The 13,807-nt window shown below is 40.4% G+C and overlaps 1 protein-coding gene across 2 annotated transcripts in view; it reads left to right on the top strand.

The window, feature by feature from the left end:
* The window catches only part of vps13b (vacuolar protein sorting 13 homolog B), a 339,339-nt gene that overhangs the window by 4,903 nt on the left and 320,629 nt on the right, over positions 1 to 13,807 (top strand). The gene's annotated exons all lie outside the window — the stretch shown is intronic.

The following is a 13,807-nucleotide window of genomic DNA, read 5'->3' on the forward strand; positions in this document are numbered from 1 at the left end:
AAAAAATCTCCAAGATGTCAAAACGGCAACCAGGAAATGTCAGGAATCTAAAAATAGCGCCAGAAGTTTTGTGTATGTCCAGCATGTAATTTGATTTGTTTGGATTCTGAAGCAATAGAATAAAATCGTCACGCTGCATATCAGGACACTTTCGCGCGACGTTCGCCCGCTCGCTGTATGTCAGGATGCGAGATGTAATCTGTTTACGACAGATTAAACTACACAGATATACACGTTGTAACATCGTATATAACGTTATCTACCACTCTATTGATTGATTTATCGCTGTCTTTGTTGTAAACAAAAGCACATGGCCAGGACGAGGGTTAGCAAGACAGCAGAAAAGCAACCGGACTTACATAGTTCCTCTGTAAGAGAGGTGATGATGAGGACCACAATCATTCTGGCTGAACTCCAGAGATCCTGTCTCTGAGCTGTCCACGCCGCCACCACCACTCACTTCCTTCAAGCTGGTTTGACTCGATATGACAGATTGTCTCTGGCTTGCTGAACTCTTAATTAAAAGGTTTTCCCCTCTGCACACAAACATGAGATGAGTCTTGCGTCTGTGCGTTGGGAGAATTTGTAATGGACCAGCCACACAGACTAATGAAAGAACTCAATCATGCCAGTGTGGTAACTGAAGCCTCTGCATTGGAAAGGGCTGAGTTGCAGTTGCTTACGTCTTTTGTCTTTCTTATCAAGTCTTAATTATTCTGATGAGACATGTGATGAAAAACAAGGAGGACAAACAAAGAAGCCACACAAGCAAATAAATCAAATGCCTCATTGAAGTTAGAGGATTCATTTATGCCTTTTTAATTGAATTGCTCTCTTCACATTTTCAAAGGCTTGCACACTGGCAACTTAGTGATGTAATGGCTGGTTACGAGGAGCACATTTTGAATTTGGGGATGAAAGTTTAAGAATTAAGTATTTTCAAATTCGCCCCCAATTGAAAAAGATGAGTGTGTGTGTGTGGTTTTAATTGAAATAGACTCCAGCATTAAATAAATGTCGTATGCTGCTTTTTCTCGTATATTTGGTTCAACTTAGCAAATAACGATTTCCCGTCATTCTACACTCACTGACCTAGAAAAAAATCAACGTGAGGTAACTTAACAGAACTATACTTTACTACTACGCCAACTTGGTCTTTAGCCTTGTTATTGTTATTTTATAATCAGTCTCCAAGCAGTGATGAACCGCTCTTCCTGGGAACAAGATTTATTTCACATCTTATCTGTCATATCTGGCTGCTTTAAAGACACCATGTAGAGTTGAAACTTTCTAGTGGTGTAAGATGGAGTTATCTTCTTTCTTAATAACTGGCTCTCCTTCTTGAATTTTTCTCATGGGAAATATGCAAATAAAAGCAGAAAAGAAGAAGAAAACTTCAGGCGAAGGCGAGTAAACAGTACGATGTTCTAACTTCTAAGACAAAATCATCTTTTGGAAATGTTTTATAAGGGTTAAAATGCATTCAACATGTTTGTATGATCTTAATACATAAAATCTGTTCTGGTGAACAACATAGAGAATGTAAACAAACATATTTTTTTATGAAGAGGAAAAGTCCCCAACCAGAGGAATATTTCATCCCTGTAGATTATCAGAAGAGATGTGACTCATCTGGTAGGCATAAATCTGAGAACAGTTATTCATATTTTTGTATTTAGTTGAGTCATAAATGATTTCATTATTTGAAGTGTGACATACATGAAAGGCACTCTTTTCTTTTAGATTCAGTTTTGGATAAGCGCCCGCTCCTACCTTTTTGCCACCCATGCAGTTTGCAAAACTGAAAGTGTAACTCAGCACTGGCCCTTTATGGGGAGGTTGAGGTTTCAAGGCCAGATGTCGCAGAAGAAACACATTTCAAGGGAAGTCAATTACAGCTAATTACATAGACTGCGGCAAAAAGATTTGTAACACTTGAGCTACCCAGAACTAATGGTAAATATCATACTATGCAGGTGGCTACTGCTCACGGGATCAGGTTTCTATAGTTCAGTGGAAATTCAAACATGTTTTTGTGCTTCATATATATGCAGCTTAAAACCTCATGCATTACACCAGTACTGGTGCAGCTTAATGCATGTATAGTCTCAAAACAGCTGTTTGTTACAGATGTTTTTTCTAAAAAAAAAAAAAAAAAAAAAAAAAAAAAGGCTTCTAGTCAAGAAAAGATTTTTGTTGAATTGCAAATGACATTTGGACAAATAATTCAGCGGTATGTGCACCCATGAGACGTAATTTGGAGCAAAGCCAGACGTACAACAGAAGTCCTGCGAGTGTGTGGAATTTAAATGAGCTGCTACACTTCTCTCCGATGTGAGTGGGAGGCGGGAGGGAGGCGGACTACTGTGTTCGTTTTGTACACCAAGAAACACAGCCACAACATACTCAGTAACTTGTATTACCTTGAGTTCATCTCGTTTACACATAGACTGTCAACTCTGTGGCTGCAGTTTCCCTTTCTTAGCCCACAAACAGAATTTCTCTGATTGAAATCTGTAAGCTTCTTTTTTTTGTCACATTCAGTCTCACAAGAAACAAGATTATATTTCTCTGGAAGTTAGATATCCTATTCATATACATGTCAGGCCCTGGTCCAGATTTAATTAGATCCTAGCAGGGATGCAGAGAGTTTGGCGGACTGGAGGTGCATGCAGAGCCCGGGCCGTGACAGGTCTCCTTGAAGCCCTCAAATAATTTGGCCCACAGGTTTTTTTTTTTTTTTTTTTTTTTTTTTTAAAGTGAGTCGATCTGTGTATGGAAAATCTTACACTTAAAAGTTTTAGTAGATTACTAGTGTTTCTTTTGTCCAGTAGAGACAGGAACTTTGCGGTGGGCCTCAAGTGTGGAAATGATAAATGATATCATTAATATGGTTTGTTTTCATAATTACCGTTAAAGCCGGTGCGCTGGCCTGTAAAAACATCCGTACATCTTTTGAAGTTCATTAAGGGTTGTGTAATTTGACCGGAATTATTTGGACCTTTTTTAATGTTCGTGTTCCCCCCTGAGAGGAACTGGGTAATATTAGGGATATGGAGATTGCTCAATAGGACCCATCTGCTGAAGCACCAAGAGCAGCTCACAATTATAGTTTCCAGCAAATGTGGAAATTTGTGTTTGGAGTTCAGCAGCCGTTTGGAGATTACAGCTCCTGCTGACAGTGTAATTGCGTAAAATAAGCCGTAATGAGGACTTCTAGCGCAGAAAGTATGGTAATAGGGGGAAAAAATGTTGTCAACTTGTTTTGACATTAATTTTTTCATTTACAAACAAGATCGTTTACAAACAAAATTCTTTTTTTATATGTGAGTTATTGTGTCCTGAAGTCGCATGGTGCTCTGATGCCAGCTGAGAAACCGCTCTTGTTTTCATTACTGCTGCTTCCATTATTGTCAAATTTTCAGATATTGTTGCCCATTTAGTGACTTTTGCCTTAATATTTTTCTGTTTCTGTTTAAGTTAAATTTTTTTTTTTTGGTTGCAGCTTTTGTTGAAGCTCAGTTAATTAGTTTGGACATATCCATGTGAAATTAGACTAAGCCCTGGTCTAGGCCTAAGAGCTCAATGTATGTAACAGGAGATTGGTCATGGGGATGAAAGGGTTTTGTAGTAGTCAACTTAAACTTCTTTCTTCTTCTTGTTCTGCAACGACGGACGGACGTACTCGGCCGTCCACTCTCGAGTTACTTGATGTGAAAGAATAGTTTGCTCTGAGCTCATTCTGGATTAAAAAGCAGCCCAAAATGTCAATAATTGTACAGAATGAGATCTATACTTCTATATACAGAGTCTGTATGGAAACTGGAGTTATTAATAGAAACTCATGAGGTATCAATTGAGAATCTTGAGTTTTACCAGCTTCACACCAGACTATCCACATTCTGCACAGATTTTCTATATTTGGTGTATTTAATTTTCTCATCAGGTGTTTCTTTTGTTCTCAGCTCAGATGTGGTGGAGTAAAGCTGGTGTGTGATGCTGCCGCTGCTGCTGAGCGTTTGGTTTACGGCATTACTGCCCTCAAGCTTCCTCCTCCTATAATAAAGAGGTGGATAAAACCTTTGGTAGGAGATAGAATTTATTACGCCGCTGTTTTTTAGGAGTTTTGTTCTTGTATTTGTAACTAGTTGTAGCAATAACAGAAATTGGCAAAGGCTGAAACCGAGGCTTTAATGAAAGACCTAACAGCTAACATTGATGTAATGTTGCAAAATTACGGGCACATTTTCTTTTCTTCTTGACATCTTGGTAAACTGCTCCAGATGTTGAGGATGAGGTGTGATCAGCAAAGACAGAGAGGAACTGGCTGGATAACCGTTACAGTGGATCATAACACTCTCAGGCACTCTTTATATTTTACGAGACAAAGATAAGGGCTTGGGTTTACTGAGGAGAGCCTTTCTGGTTTTGGCTCGGCTCAGTGCTTGATCTGGGGAGTTTTATGGCCGCTGAGTGCATTTGCCACTGATGTGGAGGTTCTGATTGATGCATTGCCTCAAGATGATTTGGGGAGGTGCCTCGGAGACTTGTTGGTTTGGCATATGGTCCAACTAGGCCCTTTCTTCTGTTAGATTCCTTCCAAACTATTTTTAGGACTTTACACCACTAAACCTCATTCGCTTTTAAATAATGGGTAATACATGTGAATTAGGAAACCCCCTTCTTGAAGACTTCTTAAAAACCCCAAGTTGTTATTCCGTCACTAAAAATCTACCACCTACTCGACAAAGGAATGCTGCTTTGAAATTAAGAAATAGAAATAAAGCAGAAATCAATAGATGTGTGACACAGTACGGTGCAGTAGATTCCCTGTAGTGGCGTTTCAGTCTGGATGCTGCTGCTGCTGCTTTAATATGTGGTTTTGCCATCGACAGGTTGCACCCACAAGCCACTAAATGGGAAATGCACTAAATAGGAAGATGTTGCCAGCTTCTGTGTGGGGACTACTGTAGTGGTCTATTGTAGCTGTGCTGTGCTCTGTGGTTTAAGTTGAGATGTTTTATTTTCATTGGCAGTGAACACGGTATACAGCGACAGTGAAAAAAGCCAACAAGACTGACTGAAAGACTAAAACATTGAACATGCACATATGTGGCTCCTCTTTTTTGTGTTGTTTGTGTCTGTGTAACTCATCTTTCACAAGTTAAACAAGTAAAAGAAAAACAGCCCGTGGAAGTATGCAATCAGATAGCACAAACTGGATAATCTCTGTCCCAATGCCATCCGGAAATCTTGCCTTTGATTCTCCGGCTCGCAGGGAGCAAATGGCTTACAGAGATTGCACCATAAATCTGTCTGATCATCAGCTCAGCAGGGCCTTGTCTTCAAGACTGAGGAGACAGAGGGCGAAGACATGGAGCTTTGGCGAATCTATTTTCCTTGAATCCAACCCCCCCACCCCCCCACCCCCCTGCAGCAGTAACAAAACCCATCTCTTGACTGTAAATAATAAAAAGACAGAGTAATGTTGGCACACTGTGGATTCCTCAGGCAGGTTGGAAGCTCGAGCTGATGGGAGACAAAGAGACCTGTAGAGAAACCAAAGAAGACCGAATATCAGTTTATGTCTCAATACATGTGTAGGAATTAGTCCTGTTTGTTATAGAAATGGCAGCCTCTTCGTGCATTGTTGATTTGTTTACAAATGTTCCTTACAACGATGATGATGATGCCCATGTTGTATTTGTTTGTCCCACTCTTACTTCTTAGTATGGAGCAACACATTTCACTGTGTGTGTGCGTGTAATCCCAAAGTGATTTATTTAAAGCATCTGCAGAAGACTGTGCACATGCAAGTGTGTAAAACCCAGCCACCATTTGCCTGTGAATCAGCCAAGGCTGCACAACCCACAGCGTTATACACTGCTCTGTCTTTGAGGTTTGGTGCACGGCTCAGACACAGACAAAAAAAAAAACAAAAAACAAAACAGTGGACCAGGGGGAATTCAAACCCCATCAGCTTCCTTCATCCAGTCAGTGAGTCAACTGGTGATCCATACACTCTGGGCTGAGCTCTCCACAGTTTAATCCCTGCTCTCAGGCCATCCGGACCACAGCAGTCCCTCATTGGAGCCTATTACTCGGTGATAGTCGGTGCTCCTGCATGGTGTTATTGCCTCATCTAGGAAACGATTACCTCGCAGTTTAAAGGCTAATAATCACTTTTTCTTCTAAGTGCTTTCTGAAGACACAAATCCTGGGAAGATATTGTGTTGCAATTAGGGAGGCACATTGTTTTTAAGTCGAAGATATAAAAAGACACAAGAACATTTTATTTTTAACCACAAGCAGTGTAAGTGGACCACGATACTGAGGTGTCAACCAACATCTGAATCAACTATCACCTTCAGATCTGAGTCATTTTCACTATATTACCCCTTTATGTAATTGGTCTAACTAGATTTATAGCGATTAAGGTTATATTTTTTCTATACAAAAAGGCGTATCACGGTAACTGGGTGCCTCTGTGTGTAATTTCTCCGGGAAGAAAGGTAGACTTGTACAACTCAGTTACACAAACTGTGGGTGGTCTCTGCTTTATGTCTCAGGGTAGGAGTGCTCTCCATTCATCAGACCCTCACCTCTCTGACCTATGAATTATTCCACTCTTATTATAGAAAATGATGACGCCACTGAAGGCTGGACGAATTCACAACCAGTAAAATCACTTATGCAGATCAAGCCAATAGCTGTTTGGAAACGTATAGATCTAATTTTCATTCTGTCTCTGACTTAATTTTCTATGCAACACTTTATTATTCTTAAACCCACAGGAATGCACATCCTAGTGTGTTTAAAGAGCATCTCCCCTACTCTACATAATGTATTGGTCATTGAGTTAGATTCCACTTTACCCACTTGAATGTGCCGGATATTGTAAAGTTTGCTTTTATCTTGGTCAGCCATGGGGCCCCTCTAATATGTGGGTAAGAGAAGAATATAATGTGAATAATTGCATAACATGTCACTCACTCACCGTGGTGCAGAGAGAGAGAGAGAGAGAGAGAGAGAGAGAGAGAAAAGAAGAAGAAGAAAAGGAGTTTTTGTGGAGAAGGCATATGGTAAGCTTAAAGTAGAATAAACATGTAGATCTTAAAAGGAATGTATCCGCGCAGCAGCTTGACATGTATCACATTGCTTCTTAAGAATGACAAACATGGTAATTACTTACTTGCTGTAACTGTAAGTGATAACTTGAGATGTAGCATCACAGAGATATCGAGGTGTAAAGTCACACATGCAGCACATAATATAAATATTTGAAGTATTTTGAAAAAAAAGATGAAAGTATGACTTGATCTGCAATATTCAGATGGCTGCAACCTGCTGCTTATACTTATGCACATCATGCTTGTGCTCTGTAGTAGTAGGTGTGAGCGAGCATCCTGAGCATCGGCCAAAACAGTAAATTTTCCCCATGTTCAGTTTTCCCCCATACACAAGACTGAACATGATTTATGGCTAACTCATGTCACAGTGTTATCAGAGTAAACTTTATTTAAGACTATGGGCTATATTTGACTCTCGCTGCTTTTAATCCACCACAGGGCTCAATGTTGAGGTTTGTCTTCTTGATTTTTGCACTAAACATCTTGAAATGCACCTATCTGGGAATTTTTTTTTGTTTTTTTTCAGAGGAGCATGGCCTCAGTTCCTTTGTATAATTCAGCCATGCACTAATTACTCAACTAAATGAAAGCATTGCACTGATGTACTGATGAATATTGAAATAAATGCATTATTTTCTCCACCTGGAGAACAGAATATCTTACAATGGTCAATTCAGGAGTCAGTCTTAAGTAATGTGGCCGACAAAGTGCCAGGAACAACACCAGGATGATGAAACTTTACATCCTCGCCCATTGTACAGGTCAAATGAGATTCAGTTTCATTGATAGCCCTACAATTATTCATAAATTGATATAGAAAGTCACTTACAATTGGCTGTTAGGCATGGCTGTGTCTTTTTATTGGAAATTTTTTATCTTAAATTATCACATTTACCTGCATGGTAATCAACATTATTAAATGTCACCGAGCAATCATAGGAAAGAGATATTGAAACAGAGTTTACTTGGAGCTTTATAATTCAAAATGTTTGAATGTTACATGTAACTTACCAAATTTGACCAGGCGTCTTCCTTCATTGGTTTGTTATGCAAATTTAAGTTAAGAAATGAAAAGTCTTCTTTCATTTGTTTCCCGAGTGAGACTGGCAGGTAAGCTGATTGATTTATCCTGACAGTATCTCAGTTGCTGTGTATAGAAGCTTATGTGCAAACGTACAGTGAGGCCCGCTGCGTTACACTTACATCTTACATGCTCGTGCACTGCAATATGTTTTTTTTTTGGTATTTCTCAACATTGAAGGAAAGTCCTCTCCCGTTTCCCTCTGCTTGATTTATTCTATTGCGGTGGTTTCTGAACATTGATGCTCTCCAAGAACACTTAGGCCTCTCTACAGTTTGTGCCTTCCAGCTGCACCTCACGTGTGCAATTAGGTTGTCAGAGTAGTAGCCTCAGCCTCTGCTGTACACTGTACTGTATGTGCTTGCTTACATCGTTCAAGGGGTGCTTATGTCTTGTATAATGTGCTTAATGTTGTGTATGACATAATGGATAAAGCTTTAAAGCAGGGATGATTCATCTTTTGACAGATGAATGTCAGTTTTTAAAAACAAAACCAATCAGGTTTTGTCCACTTATCATCAGGAACTCGCCAAAATAAAAGTATTTCTGTAATTTTCTTTACAATTCCTAAAAAAACATCAATTAGATAACTGTAATAGCGATGTGATGTGATAGATATTTCTGAGTGGAGGAATTCCCCCACGTGTGTCATATGTGACGTGTGTGTGTCATCGTGCATACTTGTGTACTATGTGTGTATGTCGGGGCTCTCTGCGGAGTGTTTTATTGTAGCTAACACATTGCAGTTATTAGCATTAGGGGGTAGCTGTGCCAGTGTAAGCAGCATGCCTCAAATGCTCAGCCCAGGCTTGTGGTTAGCTGATGGAGACATCTGAAGGACCAGAGCCTCTCAGATCTAAATCAGGAACAATTTCTCCCTCTTTCCCCATTCTCTGTCTTTTGATTTTTTCTTTTCTTCTCCTTCCACTTTTCTGTTGTCTCACTCGTATTTTTCTTATTTTCTGTCTTTCTTCTATAGCCATTGTTGCTCTCACTCTGTTTTCACGCTCGTTGCTTTCTCTCTTTGATTCTCCTTCCCTCTCCTCCTCCTTTTTTTTTTTACTTTTGTATTTTCTTCTTTTTCACCAAGTGAGACAACATTTAGGTATGTCAAGTGCAATAATAGTAAAAGTGCCTGAGTAGGGACGGGAGGTGGTTGGGGGGACCAGCAGGAACATGGTATGTTAACATCAAGAGGTCACTGGGCAGAATGTGAGTGGGCTCCAATGAAAAGAAAATGGAGACAGCAGCGATCTCGACTGTTCAGCCAGGTCCCAAATTCCATCACGGCACCTACATCAGGACTAGTCACTCGCCCGTCTGAATTCCTGTTTCTTGGCTTTTCACCAAGTCCTGGGATTCGGTGAGGTAGCTATACTACGGCTTAAAAAGAGCATCGACCTCCCTCACTCAGCTCTCCGGCTTGTACTTTGTCTTTTTCTGCTAACCTGTTTACTGTTGTTGAGGAGGGAGGGAGGGGAGGGAAAATAATCAGTGTGTAACAAAGAAACTGATTTCATGCATGAATACACTGGCTTTGAGATTTACCAGATTATTGGAGAATTATGCACACTTTAAACCGGAGCAGAAACAGCTACTGTACAGTAAACAAAAGACTGGTCTCTGCTGGCATTATCTAAGATTTTACTCAATAAAAATGTCCTGCAGGATGCAATATATCTACATTGGTGCTAAAACCCCTAAACTGATGCTATAGCCCTAAACAGGTCACTGCAGGTCACACAACAGTGGTATTGATTATCACAAGCTGTGTTGACGAGGTTTGAGAAGGACCAAAAGACTCAGATTTAGCCTTTAATGCTAAGAACTTAAGGTGGTTTCTCTGTGTGTCACTCACATTAACTCTGTTTTGTAAAGATCTTTGCTGTGCTTTTTAGTAGAATAGATGAAAAAAGCAGCTGCCACTTGTACCATATCGAGTGAAGATAATGGGAGGACAATGGCTGAACAAGATGTCCATGTGAAACACTGAGAACTTCAGAAGTCCTTATATTACTCTCCGTGGGTCTTGTCTGTAACTGGGATCCCTGTTTGTTGTTATTCTGGGCATGCTTAAGGCCAGATATTAAACACAGCCAGTTTGACTTGGGTACAGTGGAGGCATTCTTGGCAGAGACCTCCAGCAATGACATCACCATCGCTGTCGTTGTGAAATAGTTTTGTAATTGTGCATTCTCCTTTTTGGCAGATGCCCTGGAATCTTTTCCATATACTCCTGCTCCCTCCTCTTCAATGAACATGTTATATTTTCGAGCTTCTGAAAGAAAGAGAGAAAGAAAGAAAGAAAGAAGAAACGTACACTTGGAAAATTAATCAAGTGCTTCATTGTTACAGTTTGCAAGGATAAAAATGTGCTAAGTAATGCTTCTGGTTTTCCGGTATTCCTCCTCCTCCTCCTCCTTGATAGGATGCCAAAGAAATCCCACAAGCCCCCGTGTCTTCTCTGTTGTGGTTGCAGTAATCACACTGGCATGTAGGTTTTTTAGAAACTCACCAATTGCAGTTAATTCATTTGAATGTAAAGAAAATAAGAGCTTCAAATAAACCAATACGTTGGATACGTCCTTAAAGACTCTCTATCCTCCAAAGGATAATTGCTTTGTCTGACAGTAGAAAATTGGTTACCAGAATGAGTCCACCACATTTTATTATGAGAAGCATTAAATAATCTGTCTTTGATATTTCACAAAATTCTTGTTCTGTTGAATGTTTATATAGTTTTAAAATGATATTGACATATCAGTTGCATTTTGCAGCTATTTAATTGATTATAGACACATATTAATGTTCCAAAATAATAACAGTAGACATTTGTCTTTAGTTATTATAGCTGGAAAAAAAATCTTTGTCCAGTTAATGTTAGTCTGTGATCACAAAGTGAAGCTTGTGATATGATACAGACAAAGAGCTTCTACTGGTGCATCGTGCACTGGAAAACAATGCTGTGGGACATTTTGACTTCAGGAAAGAGGCCTCTGAAAAAAAAGAGGCAAAACATTACAAGATATTTTTATTCTAAGTGATTTCAACAGTTTGATTATTGTTGATTTCCCCCCCCTTCTTTCTAAGATGAGCTTTTTCATAAACTCATTAAAGAGAAACCCACAATCTCTTGTTTATGACAGATAAGACTGCACAAATTTGTAAAACGTATCTAATATATAACGTTTTCCACCGCTCCATGGATTGCCCTCTTGCCGGCTTCGTCTAAAACAAATGCACATGGCCGAGAGAGGGAGGGAGGGAGGAGGGTTAGCAAAACAGAGAAAAAGCGACCGGACTTGCATAGCTCCCCTTGAAAGTTGCACTTCCTGTGATCTTACACTGACTTACTACTTCTGCTCCTACTGCTGCTGCTGCTGCTGCTGCTGACCGACACCAGTTTAGTTCAAATAATGCAGCACATTGTGTACATACAATCTTTCATTAGGGCAGTACATCTATTGGTAATGGGGGACTAGCTGTGGATTTAATTACTTCACAAGAGGGGGAAAGAGAGAGAGAGAGCGCATTTTTGTAATAAGCTGTTTTCATTAAGATAATTATTCAGTATGTCACACGATGTGATATTCATCTGGGTTCATTTGGGCCTCTAATCCCTCCAGTCTGCTACGGAGTCCAGCTGCGCCGCTCCGCTGTGCTGTTATACTATGGGTCATTATATCTAGGCTGTGTGGGAGATTATACATCATTGTGTGTGTGTGCATTGCAAGTGTGTATTTGATGTGTAGTACAGTGCGATTGTATCTTTATGCAGAGGATGACAGTAATATTAAACACTTTCTGAATGTGAGGAAGGTTTTGTGAAACTCAAACTGAGTCCTTCCTTGCAGCAGCGCTCTCTAGTCTACCTCAGTTTGGAGCAGAAAATGAATCCCCCCCTGTCTTTAATCATGGCGTAATGGCTTTCTGCATTTGTTACAGTTTCATTAAAAACCCATTAGCAGCTAATTCTTAGCCGAGCCAATGGACGTTGTTGAAGCCAAGAACGTTACAGAAAAGGTCATTTGAGTCAAACGCGATGAGCTCTGCTCTCTCACAGTGAAGTGGGGTCGTCTATTCATCAAATACTCGAGCAGCTTAACGTGTAAAAGAAGTGGCGGCATACCTTTTTTTTTTTTAACATTACTGGAACCGTCCCAAACTGTGACTGTACGTTTGAAACGGTGAACTATTTCTCTTATGTCATTCATCTCTGTGCCAGCTGGAAACTGTTTTTTTTTATTTTTTTTTTTAGATGAGGTCCAGGGTGATCAAGCTGCAGACTAGCTGGTTATGGATGGGGTTTGTGAAAGTCTAGAGAGAGTATGAGCAAAGGAATGAAGATGGTGATGACGTCAAAACCTGAATCAACTTTGTAAAAAAAAAGAAGAAAATTGCAGCAAAAGAAGATGAAAAGAAATGATGTGATAATGATGGAAAGGAAGGGATAAGGACAGGTGAAGGGACAACAGCTTTAAAGGGATAGTTCAACATTTTGTCAAATTGTCCCGTTGCCATAATCCCTATAGTCTTAGCAGTAGGTTTGTTACCTTTAATCGTCGGTGCAAGCTATTTTTAGAACCGTGGAGCAGAGCCGTGAGCTGCTCAGAGCTACGCTACGGAGGCTAATGCGATTTCTTCGTTTCCCTCATCAAACTCATCAAATACACAATCCAACAACTCCAAAACGCTCTGAGTTTGATGGGGGAAACCAAGAAATCCCATGAGCCTCCGTAGCGTAGCTCTGAGCAGCTCGCGGCTCTGCTCCGCTGTTGTAAAAATAGCTTGCACCGACAACTAAAGGTAACGAACCTACTGCTATGACTATATATGTTGAACTATCCCTGTAAGACCATAGCTGTAGCTGTGTGTGTGTGCTCTCTCTCTCTCTCTGCTCAGTGTGTGTGTGTGTGTGTGTGGGGAGTGAGTGTGTGTCTTGTTAGCAGCGAATGTCTTCAGTATTGTTCTGGAAAAACAATCTGAAACCCATCACATCCAGAGTGTCTCCTACATTCCCTGGCAGCAGCAATCGGGAGAAAAAGGAGTTTGGAGAAAGTTGTATATGGTGAAATCAAAAGTGTTGCCTGAAGGGAGGTGGGGGGTCGAGGGGATGAAGCTCTGTGGGCCCTGACATGGGGGACAAGGTCTCTACATGTCAGACCCAGTGTGTGTGTGTGTGTGTGTGTGTGTTTGTGTGTGTATACGAATGATTCAGAGGAGGAGGAGGAGGAAGGGGGGGTTCTGAGATAAGGAGCTATTGGGTTACCTTCATGTATTTTCTCACTTCGTAGGCGTTAGCCCTCCACTGTCTGGCCTCCAATCTCCAGGCCTGCTGCTTTTTTTTGATGTCAGCATGAGTTCAGCAGCAGCCTGCAGAGGAAAAACAACAATAACAAAGAGTGTGTTTATCCAGCGATGGTCTTGTGCATGCTCCCATTAATCTGCTGCTGAAACTGTGTGAAATTGACCAGTTTTAAAAATGTTTGGGTTTCAAAGATCAGGCCGGGGGTATAGTCAGCTGAAAATTGTGAAATTGCTAAGTAATTTGTGGAGTGTGTGTGTGTGTGTGTGTGATTGGGAGGAGGTGTCATTT

This window comes from Trachurus trachurus (genome assembly GCF_905171665.1).
Source record: "Trachurus trachurus genome assembly, chromosome: 16".
Taxonomy (NCBI): domain Eukaryota; kingdom Metazoa; phylum Chordata; class Actinopteri; order Carangiformes; family Carangidae; genus Trachurus; species Trachurus trachurus.